The sequence below is a fragment of the Crinia signifera genome, chromosome 3 (genome assembly GCF_055691185.1).
Source record: "Crinia signifera chromosome 3, ASM5569118v1, whole genome shotgun sequence".
In the NCBI taxonomy this organism is placed as follows: Eukaryota; Metazoa; Chordata; class Amphibia; order Anura; family Myobatrachidae; genus Crinia; species Crinia signifera.
The window spans coordinates 35,954,335-35,968,129 of NC_139219.1; the positions used below are offsets into that span (position 1 = coordinate 35,954,335).

General features: G+C 43.9%; 1 protein-coding gene across 3 annotated transcripts in view; it reads left to right on the forward strand.

Moving 5' to 3' along the window:
- PLCB1 (phospholipase C beta 1) overlaps positions 1–13,795 on the forward strand; it is a 632,132-nt gene that overhangs the window by 331,933 nt on the left and 286,404 nt on the right. The window lies entirely within an intron of this gene.

The following is a 13,795-nucleotide window of genomic DNA, read 5'->3' on the forward strand; positions in this document are numbered from 1 at the left end:
AAGACGCTGAGCGAAAAGTGCAATATTAAAAGCAACAGAACTTTGTGTCAAAAGAGTTAGGAAAAACACAAGGAAAAGGAAGCCATTGTGGTTTGCAAAAGATGTAGCAAGTATTGTGAAAGCAAAAAAGTTGGCCTTTAATAAATTTAAGCAGACGCAGAATAATGAGGACAAAGAGGTGTATCTTGTTAGACAGAAGGAGGCTAAGAAGGAAATCGGATGTGCAAAAGCACAGGCTGAAGAGAAAATGGCCCAGTCAGTGCATAAAGGGGGGAAAACTTTTTTAAGGTATATAATAAGTCAAAGGAGAAAAAAAGTGGAATAATAAGACTAAAGACAGAGAGTGGAAGTTTTTTTGAGGGGGACAATGTAATAGCAGATCATATTAATAATTATTTCTGCTCAGTATTCACTGCTGAAAGAGGGGGGAAGGGGCCACAGTTAAGTTGCAAGTATAGTCAGAAAACTGAGGGAGAAACATGTACATTTACAGAGGAGAAGTCCTCACAGAACTCTCAAAACTGAAAGTGGATAAATCAATGGGGCCAGGTAGGATACATCCAAGGAAACTAAAAGAGCTTAAAGGGGAGCTGTTAAAACCAATAACAGAATTATTCAACCAGTCACTAGCTACTGGAGTAATCCCAGAGGACTGGAAAACAGCGAATGTAGTCCCACTGCACAAAAGTGGAATAAAGGAAGATGTAAGCAACTATAGACCAGTGAGCCTTACATCGGTAGTAGGGAAATTGATGGAAACACTTCTTAAAATAAAGAGTTGTAGAATATCTCAAAACCAACAATTTACAGGATCTGAAACAGCATGGGTTTACTGGGGAAAGATCATGTCAAACAAATCTTATTAACTTTTTTGACTGGGTGACTAAAGTAATAGATCAAGGTGGGGCTGTAGATGTAGCTTATCTAGACTTAGGAAGGCTTTTGACGGTACTTCTTTACTTTCACGGCGCTAGCATGGCGCCGCGCGTACTTCCGGGTTACGCTCGCCACTAATTAAGTAAAATAAACTAAGTTAACGCCATGCCAACATGGATAGTTCATACCTCCACTATCCATGTTGGCATGGAATTGATTTTAATTAGCGTGGCGAGCGTAGCGAGCCACCGAGCCCGCAGCGTGGGCGAGCGAAGCGAGCCCCGCAAGGGGACTCTGGCGCCGTGAAAGTAAAGAAGTACCCTTTTGACACTGTCCCACATGGCAGACTGTTAAATAAACTTGAAAGCTTGGGATTGGATTTTAAGATAGTTGAATGGATAAGAGTGTGGTTGCAGAAGAGAAAACAGAGAGTTGTACTAAAGGGAGTACAGTCAAAGGAGGGAAAGGTTACAAGTGGGGTACCCCAGGGATCTGTACTTGGACCAGTTCTTTTTAATATCTTTATTGGTTATATTGCAAATGGAATTGATTGTAAAGTGTGCCTGTTGTCAGATGACACAAAGGTATGCAACAGGGTAGACACACCAGGAGGTGTAAAACAAATGATTGATGATGTAGGTAGATTAGAGAAATGGTCAAGAGAATGGCAACTACAGTTTAATGCCAAAAAATGCAAAATGATGCACTTGGGTCTCAAAAATCCAAAGACTAACTATAGTATAAATGGCACTATAATGGAAACTACTGAGGAAGAGAGGGATCTAGGTGTCACTATTTCAGGGGACTTAAAAGGCTGGTAGGCAATGTAACAAAGCAATTAAGAAAGCAAGTCAGATGCTTGGAAGCATAGGGAGAGGTATCAGCAGTAGAAAGAAAGAAGTAATAATGGCACTGTATAGGTCATTGGTACGACCTCATCTAGAGTATTGTGTTCAGTTCTGGAGGCCATATCTCCAGAAGGATATAAATACATTAGAGACTGTACAAAGAAGGGCAACTAAAATGGTGCATGGCCTACATCACAAAACGTACCAGGAAAGACTAAAAGATCTTAATATGTATACTTTGGAGCAGAGAAGGGAAAAGGGGGGACATGATAGAAACTTTCTAAAAATAACAAGGGCTTAAACAAGGTACAGGTGGGAGACATTCTTCACAGGAAGAGGAGCAGCAGACCAAGAGGTCATGCACTGACACTAGAGGGAGGAAGATTCAGGGGAAATTTGAGGAAGAATTATTCCACAGAAAGAGTAGTAGATAAGTGAAATAGCCTCTTATCCGAGATGGTAGAGGCAAATACAGTATTACAATTTAAACATGCTTGGGATAGGTATATTGATAACCTTACAAAAAATAAGGATCAAATATGGTTTGAGGTAACATGTTTAAAAAAGGGGCAGACTAGATGGGCCAAGTGGTTCTTATCTGCCCTCAAATTCTATGTTTCTATGTTTCTAGTGACCATGTCCCGGGCCCCTTTATAAATATATACAGATGGGGCAGGTCCCATCTTTGCAGGGGATGGTGATGGCGACGCCAGCCGCCATCCCCCGCCAGCGCCATCTCTATAGCGAGAAGGGGACGCGCGCGCACGAGAGGCGCGCGCGTCCCCTTCCGATGTCGCTTCCAGCGCTTCCCCCGGGTCACCGCCGGCTTGTCGAGTTATATATAAGTGACGCACAAAAATGTACATTTCCTTCCAAAGTTGCACAGCCAAAATCTTTTGCCGCACACAGCCTTCGTAAAATTAGAGGGAACATTGGGTAACATGTATACTGTAATTCAAATGCACAGTCTGGACCCTGATCCCCAGAACAGGAGAGGGCCCATCTGTGATTTCCCTTGTGGGCCACACTAGCACTGAATGTGGTAGAATAATAGTGTCGGTATAAAAGGGGTACTGAAAAAATAGTCCATTTCCCTGCGAATTCTACCCTTGTCCTGACCAGGGTAGAACACACGGAGGACCCGGCTTGGGGTGCAGTGTAAACAGGTATGCCAGGTCATCCAACCCAGCTCCCGTTTACATCAGTAGGGGAAGCCCAACCTCCCGACTGCAGCCACCTGGTTGTGCGGGGGGCGTACACAGCCTCCACTGCTGTCTGCTGTACTGTTGCAGACAGCAACGGAGGCAGGAAGGAGGGGAATGGATGCATGTGTGCGGCATCCATTCACCTCAGGGGCTAGCGGTGCACGGAGGCTGCCCAGCAGCTTACCTTGTGCGGCGATGACATTGTGGGGTTCCCGGCGCTCGGAGATGACGTCATCTCCATTTACCGGCTCAGGAAGCGCCTCCGGCTTTTGGTGTAATTGAGGTTTAAGCTGCTATACTGGACATGAGGAGCAGCTCTGTAAGTTACATACTATTGCTACTGTGATCAGAATTTGAGCTGCTCTCTGAGAGGTTGGGGGTGTTTCCAGGCAATGGGAAACCCCCCCATTATTTCTCTATGTCTTCATAAATCTGATGCAGGTGTGGAAGGTAACAAATATCTTTGACACCAATCCAGTGTCTTTGCTACTGTATATTCTGTGCAGCTACAGTATCAGCACAGTATAGGCACTGCCAGCAGGTAACCTGAGGGGCGGGCACAGAGAACCAGTCACAGGTAGAAGGGAGGTCCCTGTATTATTCGGAAGGAGGTAAGATTGGTTTCTGATGTGCACCTCCGGTCAGATGACAGGACCTATACAGCATAGCAAATTGTGACACCCCCAATGTGATGATGATGCTACAGGAGGAACCCTTTACCCATCAATTCATCCAGCCTCCCGAAAATGTATCAATGAAAGATCTATCTATTTCTCATCTATTCCAGTTTTTTTTTTTTTTACATGGCTTAAAATTGCTGGTATTGTTCATTGCATACGGTTTTGAATATTTACGGTTTCCTCCTATTCAGCGGATCATAAATAGAACAATGACGGTCGTTAATTAGGCCTGTGTGATACGTCACTATTTGTCCTCTGATAGCGGATTGTGTTCAGCTGATGACAGAGAAGAACTTTTAATTCAAAGTCAGGATCCTGAGAAGCGCAGGCTGCTGCTGGTTGCTGTGCTGTTACTGAGCTCGCTGGCACAGACACCTTTGCTGATCTCCAGCCTTTGAAGCCTGCAGACAGTACTTTCTTTTGTTCTTTTTTCTTCTTCTGTGTTTCAAATTGAAAGAGCAGTAACTGAGATTGGCGCTTACATTTCACATATAATGGGGTTGAAACTTTTTCAGTTGACATTTATTGGTGCGGCGAAAATGGAAGCTATTTATTGCTTAAGCTTTGCAGAAGTTTGCTGTAACTTTACGAAGAGGGCTGCTAGTAATTGGGAATGGGGTGGAGGAAAGTCCTGGAATTTTTTTTTTTTTTTCATTTTTAACAAAGTGAAAAGTTATAGAATTACATAGAACTTAAAACATATCCAGTGATTTCAGACAGGGTTATGAAATAATTCTTTGTCCTCTGCCTCTTTGTGTCACTTACACATTACACACTTAAGGCCTGATTCTGAGTCCCAGGTTCTGAGTCCGAATCATACTTGTTGGCTTACTTGCCAATTTATTGGCTGCTCTCTCCAGCAAGAATTGCGTCATCGGTCGCCCGGAGGGCAGGTGTTACTCGCAAATTGGGCACCGTGTCCCAGTGGTGCACAAGTCTGGGAGATTTTCCTACCCTTCCGTGAGTCTGGGATGGTCGTCCATTTTTCAGGACCCTCCCAGCTGATCCAGGAGAGTAGGCAAGCAAACTAACAAACGAACAAGATGCAGCTTAGAACAGCTACAAGGGATTCTGAGTCTCATGCAGCACAGTCATGTCTCACTGGCAGCTGAATGGACTCTGGGCATTTAGGAGAAACCCTACCATTGATCCTTCTGCTCCTACTAGAAGGATAGGTGCAAATGGCATTGCTAGCAATGCCTGGAGAGCAGCTGTAGGGCTGTGGGCAGTGTGATTGCATAGATGCATTCAGCTCAGGATAATACAAAGCGCCTTATATTATAGTGCAGCATCCAATGCAGCAGGAGCCATGCGCTGTATAAATCCAGGTAATTGGAGATTGATGAATGACAGTAATGCTATGTCTATATATCATCAAAATGAACTATCACATTAACACCCACAAGGGGTAATTTGCCAGAAGCCAATCAACCATATATAGCGCCAATTGGGAACGAAATAGGCAGGGAGGAAGATGTACAGTATCAGGCCTTGGAGAGCGATAAAGTGGAATACAATATCGCTCACAAGCTTTCTTACGAACCCTTTACTGAACCCTTCATAGTTTTTTTTTTGGTTTGTCGATGGGTACAAAGCCGAGAACAGCGGCCCTTTCTGGGCCCAATCTGGCTTTCTTCACCTTGAATTCAGCAAGCGTCGTGTTCTTGTATTTCCCATCTCCACACAGCTTTAGTGTTGACGGTGCTAGACTAGATTTACTCAACTTGGCATTGCAAATCATGCATTGAAGACGCTGACTTCCATCACATTACATTATACACGTGAATCCATATTGTACATATTCGTCCAACCGCTTTCTTACTTTGCTCGAAGGGATTGGAATATTGAAAAAGGAAATCACAAATGACGTACAATTGCGACAGTCGCAAGTCGACTCAATGATGGCCAGGCTGAGCGTGACATCACAAATCATTCCAGTGGGGGAACCCCAGGGCTGCCAGGTTGTGCCATGTATGGCATTTTTTGACATAAATTACGCAACAACATTTTTGAATTTATCATAAATATTCGTCAATAGCCTTCAGTTTCTTACGGTGAAACATTGAAAATGCCATAAAAGCATTGTGTGAATGCCAAAAGTATATTAATGCATCTGGCAACCTCGGCAAATGGAAAGGACACACACACCTCTGCCGAACCCCTGGGACTGACTCACCGAACCCCTGCGGTTCAATCAAACCCAGGTTAAGAACCACTGCTTTAGTGTGTATGGGGCTTTAGTACATAGACCCCTACATTTTAGGTGAAGGAGTATTCATTACCTCTGAGCAGGGGTTAAAGTCTGAGGGGGATACAGGGTGAAACTGAGTTCCACCCCCTTTAATGTTGGACCTTGCTCTGCCTAATGGAGGAAGGGGAGGGGGTATTTATGTGACAGAGGGAAATGAGTTCCCCCACCTCTCCAGGGCCACTTTAAGCCCTGGCCGCTGAGCTACACATTTCTTTAATGAAATCCAAGCAATTCTGGCGCACATTGGGGGAAATTTACTAAGACAGGAATAAGACATAACATGTGATGTTGCTATGGGCAACCAATCAGAATCTACTTAGTTATTTAACACCCTCTAGAAGATAGTGGACAGGATCTGATTGGTTGCAGATAGCAACATCACATGTGAAGTCTTATTCCCATCTTAGTAAATTTCCCCCATTCTGGTTTGATGTCAGCAATTGAATCACCCCCGTAGAATCTTTGTTATCTGAGTATTATCATGGGACAGTCAATAGTTTAGTTTTAGTATTGTCCCCTCTCTCTCTCTCTCTCTCTCTCTCTCTCTGTCTCTCTGTCTGTGAAATGTGATTGACTAACAAATCAGCCGTAGCAAGGCTTCCCGTTATCAAAGTAAAGAGAAAAAATATATATATATTGATTTTGCGGAGAGATGGTTTCACGTCCTTTTGAATCTAAGCACATGGTCTTATGTTGTGTGATGATGTGAGACAGGTAGAATATTTCATCCAGTCTTTCGCATTCGTTTTACACAAGATTGAATCCACAGAAGACACACAGGTAATTCCATTAAGCTACTCTTTCACACTGAAGATTTACAATGCAATTTCCAGAAGATAAAAAATATGTGCAATAGACATAACTAGACAGACTTTGTAGTGAGCAGAGTTGGCAGCAGTATTATCATGTTGTGTCTCCTAAGGTCATCAGTAAACCGAAACAAGTAAGTATGCAGTATATCAAATACATAAATAAATAGGTATATTTGTTGTTGCTGAATGTTATACTATTCTCAAATGGACAAAACCATGGCCTTTTCTGATTGAGTCGGATGGCTCAGAGTGCGGTCGGACGGCCGATGGTTGGTGTTTGCGCATGTGCGGAGGCGTATCTGCGCATGTGCGAACGCCTCACATGTACGAACACGGCGTGAGGTCCGTGCAGAAAATGATCGTACGGAACCATTTGAGCAGGGGGTGGAGAGGGGCGTGAAGGGCTGTTTGGGCTCATTACCATATGCGTACGCCCCACGTTTCATAGGCGTTCCCATGAAAAACGCTGGGCGTACATATGGTAATGAGGCTGTGACGCACATGTGGGGGGCGGACAGCTGACATAGCCGGATGCCAGCTGCCCGCCCATATCCCTGCTTTCATACGAAAAAATGTCAGAGTGGTCTGGAACACTCGGTGCTGCCTGACCCCTTGGTCCATCATTCGATGGTCGGCGACCATCGGAGGATGGGGGAGGTTCCCACAGATGGAGGAGGTGTTCACATGAAACATCCACTCGTGGTCCGTTCGCTCTGCGTCTTACCGCATCCGTCCGAATCAACTAGAATAAGGGCCCATGATCACTGCAGGTGGGGCTGATTTAAAATGTGCAGATAGAATTAGATTTGGGTGAGTTGTTTTGTTTCTGTGCAGGAAAAATACTGACTGCTTTATTTTTATACTGCAATATAGCTCTTAATTTGAAGTAAAACCCCACCCAAATCTAATTCTCTCTGCACAAGTTACATCTGCCCCACCTGCAGTGCACATGGTTTTGTCCATTTGAGAAGGATTTTGCCTTCTCAAGAATAAGGGCCTATATGTATATCAGTGTCAGCCCCTACCTCAGTGTAGGAGGGGGCTTCCACTGGCCGTGATGCTGCGCCCCTCCACTGCGCAGTAGCTTCCTCGGTACTGCACATGAGCCGTATCAGCAATAATAGTGTCTTGGTGCCTGTACACTGCAAATGACAGGCACTAGAACCGGTGGCATACGCAGTATCGGCCTTGGTACTGCACATGCGCAGATTCTATGGTCTGCAGCCGTAGCAGCCCATAGCGGCACCTGCAAATGGGAATGCCTTGGTTGACTGGCAGGTCAGACTTCCAATAGGAAGTCATTGACAGTCACAGTGCAGTCTCTGCAGGAAGATCCGAACCGGGACTCGGTTTGGATCGGATCTACTCTGAAGATCCCGGGTTTTGTTCCAGTTTGGAAAATTTGTGTGGATTTGAATTTCTAGAGACCCAAACTATGCATCTCTGTTGTTTAATTGTCAATAAAACAAAAAATTACTAGAAACTCATTTTTGAAGATATGTTGATTGTATGCTGATTGCACCTAAACTGTCCTACGGTGAGTGAGTGATCCTATGCTGAATTACCCCAGTGTTGTCTGGGCATCAATTATAGACCTGATTCAGTAGGGATCGCAAGAGCAAAATCTAATATGCAAAACCATGTGCACATTGGGACCAAAACTAGTCTGCCCCTGTTGGGATTAGGCTGTGAGGGGAGGATTACAGTTAGGTTGCATGGAGGGGAGGGTTGGGGTTAGGCTTAGGCTGTGAGGGGATGGTTAGTTAGGTTGCATAGCGGGGAAGGTTGGAGGTTAGGCTGTAATAGTAGGGTTAGGCGGTGGGATAGGAAGGTTAGAATTAGGCTGCATGGAGGGGAGGGTTGGGGTTAGGTGGTGGGATGGGAAGGTTAGAGTTAGGCTGCATGGAGGGGAGGCTGTGGGTTAGGTGGTGGGATGGGAAGGTTAGAGTTAGGCTGCATGGAGGGGAGGGTTGGGGTTAGGTGGTGGGCTGGGAAGGTTAGAGTTAGGCTGCATGGAGGGGAGGGTTGGGGTTAGGTGGTGGGATGGGAAGGTTAGAGTTAGGCTGCATGGAGGGGAGGGTTGGGGTTAGGTGGTGGGATGGGAAGGTTAGAGTTAGGCTGCATGGAGGGGAGGGTTGGGGTTAGGCGGTGGGATGGGAAGGTTAGAATTAGGCTGCATGGAGGGGAGGGTTGGGGTTAGGCGGTGGGATGGGAAGGTTAGAGTTAGGCTGCATGGAGGGGAGGGCTAGGGGTTAGCAATGATTCTACTGAATAGAATAAGAGAAAAGAAAAGTGTCTTGTGATTAGTTCCCCTTTAAGCTGCAGTTCACAATGTCTCATGAATGGAAACCACAGATATTGCACCAAGCAGTAACTTATTTACTTTCCTGCCTTGTAACACTGATGACCTGCAGAAAAGAACCACTGACTGTTTGCATCTGGAGAAAATCCTGAGCATATGTTTCCAATACAGGATTATTTTCCTTTCCATTATACATTGCATTGTTACATGAAATAGCCTATATTCCATGTGTAAATCACAGCAACCATGTGAAGCTGTATACTAGAGGCAGGACCGCTGTGTACAGCTTCATTTCCCTCCAAGCATTTCTATTACCAGTAATGGTGTTAGATTTGGTTCAGTTCATGGTATTGGCTACCATCTCAAACCAGAACCGTAATTGGTAATGACGTCTGGTGATCACTAATGCCTTTTCTTTTGTTTGGGGAAGGGGGATTTAGGATTCCATGTAGTCAGGGAGCTCAGGGATTGGATGTAGTGAAGGAGACCAGGGATTGGACGTAGGGCCAGATTCACTAAGCTTAAAAAGTGATAAAATGGAGAGTGATAAACAGCCAGCCAATCAGCTCCTACCTGCCATGTCACAGACTGTGTTTGAAAAATATCAGACAGGAGCTGATTGGCTGGTTGTTTATCACTCTCCATTTTATCAATTTTGAAGCTTAGTGCATCTGGCCCGCAGTGATGTAACCTTGGGATTGGCTGTAGTGAGGGAGTCTGGTAATTGGAAGTAAAGAGGTAGCCCAAGGATTGGATGTAGTGAGGGAGATTTGGGATTGGATGTAGTGAAGGAGCCCAGGGATTGGATGTAGTGGGGGAGTCTGGTGATTGGAAGTAATGAGGGAGCCCAGGTATTGGATGTAGTGAGGGAGATTTGGGATTGATGTAGTGAGGCTGCTGAGGGATTGGATGTAGTGAAGGAGCCCAGGGATTGGATGTAGTGAGGTAGCATTGGGATTGGCTGTAGTGAGGGAGTCTGGTGACTGGAAGTAATGAGGGAGCCCAGGGATTGGATATAGTGAGGGAGATTTGGGATTCATGTAGTGAGCTGCTGTCCCAGTTTAGAATATTTTTTATTATAAATTAACACTGGAAAACTCTGATTGTCGCGATAAGAAGCAATAGTTTACAGAGCCGTAATGCCACCAATAAAAAATAGATCTCAAAGTTATATAAATCGTATGCAATCATCTATAAAATAAATAGATTCTCGAATTAAATAATGCAGGGTGACCGGAAGTGTGCTCAAGTGTATCATTCAGCTTTTTGGATACACTTGAGCACACTTCCGGTCACCCTGCATTATTTAATTCGAGATTGAATTTTGATGCTGACATCTGTTACTGAGTGGGTTATACCATTGGGCCAGTTTTAACAAGAGCTCTGTTATCTGGTAAAATTGCAACTACATCTGTGTAAATCAAGTCATCAAATGCCCCTGATGAAGTCACGTAGTTGACGAAACGCGTTGGGCCTGCTGTTGTATTGAATTACCATATTCTATGTCAATTGATTCCACCAAATGACAGTGTAAATTGTGTATCTTTTATAAGCCGTGTTGTTGGCTTTTATGAAATATTTTATAAACTGAGGAAAAATTGTGTACTTTCACCCTTAGCGCACTCTGTTTCTGCTTTGTATATATATATATATATATATATATATATATATATATAGACATCAGAAAAATTATATTTCAATAATAATTCTCTAACATGTAACAATGCACATAATATGAAAAAGTCTGTTCATGAACCGAGTCGACATCATTTGTTATTTGTGAGCTGTGTGAGTTATTGTGAGCTTACTTGTATATTGGTGATATTATCTAAATGCATTACACCATTGAGAACCTATTTTGGACCAGTGATCCGTGTCCTCACATAAGATTGGTCTGCCATGGTGAGTCACAGTGAAGCACATTACTCTGCTCCGTGATAAATTATAACTGTTGGTTGTGATAGATTGTGTGTGTTATTTTGTTATGATTGGGTTATATAGCCAAAGGCCAGAAAACTAACTGATATAACACTAAAAATAGATCTGATTCCACAAACCAGGACCTCACCTTGTTACCTTACTTATTTCTTGTGGAATTCAATCTGGTGCCAATGTCGCTGCTAGAATTTTACACTCCGCTATCGATTTACAGTAGCACGTGTCTTGTCTGTAGTCTTTTCTAGTAAAAGCAGAGAAAATAGCAGTACTGAAGAAAATGATGTCTGTGGCTGTTTCAGGAACATTGGGTGAAATGTAATAGGATGAGAGATTCAGAAAGTGAGAGATTTGGTAAGAAATCTCAGGATTTTTTTTAAAGCGGCAATCATTTACATTTAAAATCTGGTTTTGAAGTGTAAATGATTGCCGCTTTAAAAAAACCTGGAGATTTCTTACCAAATCTCTCACTTTCTGATTCTCTCATCCGATTACATTTCACCCATTGTTTGTTTTTTATCAGTGGTCTTACCTCCTCGGAGGAGAGGGGCTGCCGAGATGCCAGGGCCCCCCCTCTGGTTCTGCCGCTGCTGGTCCCCACAGGTCCCCGCTGCCTCCATCTTCTTATCCTGATCACTGTCGCGGGACTAGCGCATGGACAGTAGCCACTTCGGTACTGCGCATGCGCTGGCCCCAGCCTCTATGGGGCTGCTTCGGGAGCAGACCCGTAGAATTGTATTGTTGGTCCTGGGTCCGGTGCATGTATCATCCTCTGTTAGCGCATGTACCGAACCCGTTTTTAGGGGCTGCACCACAGCTGCGCAAAGAGAGGTGTCCCAGAGGGAGGGAACACCTCCCAGTGGGACTGCCTTGACTGACTGGCAGGTCAGACTTCCAATAGGAAGTTACTGCCAGTCACAGTGAATCCAGTGCAGTCTCACACAGTGGCAGACATTACCTGGGGTGGCTGCAGCCTTGCAGCCCATAGGTAAAACCACCTCTGATTTGTATGCCTTATTATTTATTTATTAACATTTTTTTATATAATGCGCACATATTATGCAGCATCTTGAAAAAAAAAATATTTCAGTCATTCACATCAGTCCTTAGCCAGTGGAGCTTACACAATACACACTAGCCGATCCCCACCATCAGCGATATTGGTGGCAGCGGGGACCCAGTGGTGCCGGCGGAAAAGGAGTGAAGGCTGGGGGCAATGGTTGGAGCAATAGCCATGCTGCAGCATGGCCGTTTTTAAGGAGGACCAACTTCATTTGTACATGTTTATACGAGGGAGGGGTCTTTAACAATGCATCGGTAACGAAATTCAGTGTAAACACTAGGCGATATAGTTAAAGACAACACTTGGAAGGGCTGTTCTGAGCGATATCTTTTACTATCTCGCCTAGTGTGTATGGAGCTTAAGGTTCATTTTTGTCAGAGGCCAATTGACCTACCAGTATGTTTACAACAGGGACAGATAAAGAGAGGATTGGGCCTGTGTAAAGGATATGTGCAGGCCCCCATCCTGTCCGGAGGCTGCCATAGCAGTCTAGCCTTGTGTTTTGGGCAATACACGGTATTAAGAACTGGGTATGTAAACTTTTGATCAGGGTCATTTGGGTAGTTTCTGTTGTCATTACGATTTTAAAAGAGTAAAAACAGTTGTTTGACAATAAATGGCTTCACCCAACCACTAACCATGAGTGTTCAAAAAGTTTGTGAGTTATCATACATGTTCTCTCACAATATATATATATATAACATATGAGTATCAAAAGACACAGAGGGGGCGGCACTCCAACGGAATTCAATGCGAAAAGAAACACAGAGCCACGATGTGGTGATCTAAACGTTAGATCACCACATCGTGGCTCTGTGTTTCTTTTCGCATTGAATTCCGTTGGAGTGCCGCCCCCTCTGTGTCTTTTGATACTCATATGTTATACATCCCCTTGGGAGGGCACCCCGGTCGTTGCTATTTATCCGAGTGCCGGACCCGACCTCTATTTATATATATATATATATATATATATATATATATATATATATATATATACTTGGCCTCACCCCTATGCAAATATGTATCAATAGCAATAATTCCCCAGTGAAGGGGTGGGGCTTAATGACACCTTAATCTGGCCCCACCCCCATCCCCACCCAGCTGCATTTCCTCTTTAGATTTCTCGCAGAGAGGACTGAATAAACGTAGGGAAGACTATGTTTGAAAATAGTATACGTGGGGATGTGTAAAAATTGTGCTATTCCTAATTGTATACCACAATGAGAGGAGGATAAATAAATACTTCTATTTTATCTCTCGCACCACACTTACACGCAAGTGTAGTGAAGGAAAGTACATCAAGGTTTCCTTACGACTTGTTAGGTTGCTTTTATTTTAGATCGTACCTTACTTTCATAAAAGTAAGGGACAAAACTTGCATCAAGGTATCTTTAGAGTGCGTAGCAGTAGTCACTTGCCTGTATGTTGTCATCCTTATAAAGGTATCTTTCTTTATATAGATGCTCATGCTTCATGCTTCTCCATGCCTTCCAGTATTTTATTTAATTTACCCACATTTACCTTCACCTCTACAACACCCCTTCATACATTTGAAACCTTATCTCAAAATACTCTTCCTCTTAAATCTTCCAACTGACACAACCTCTCCTCTTGTCCCAGTCACCTGTACCCATTCCATGTTAGATTGTAATGGTGTATACACACGGTGAGATTCCCTTGCTATTCGGCTTAAGATTTGATTGCTATGCAATCTTTGCTATCTCTACTATTTCCATACAATTCATACAATCTACATTCGATTTGCACTATATAGTCATTGCTGTCCTGTCTATCTGGGTTTCGATTTGTGCTGCCACTGGAGC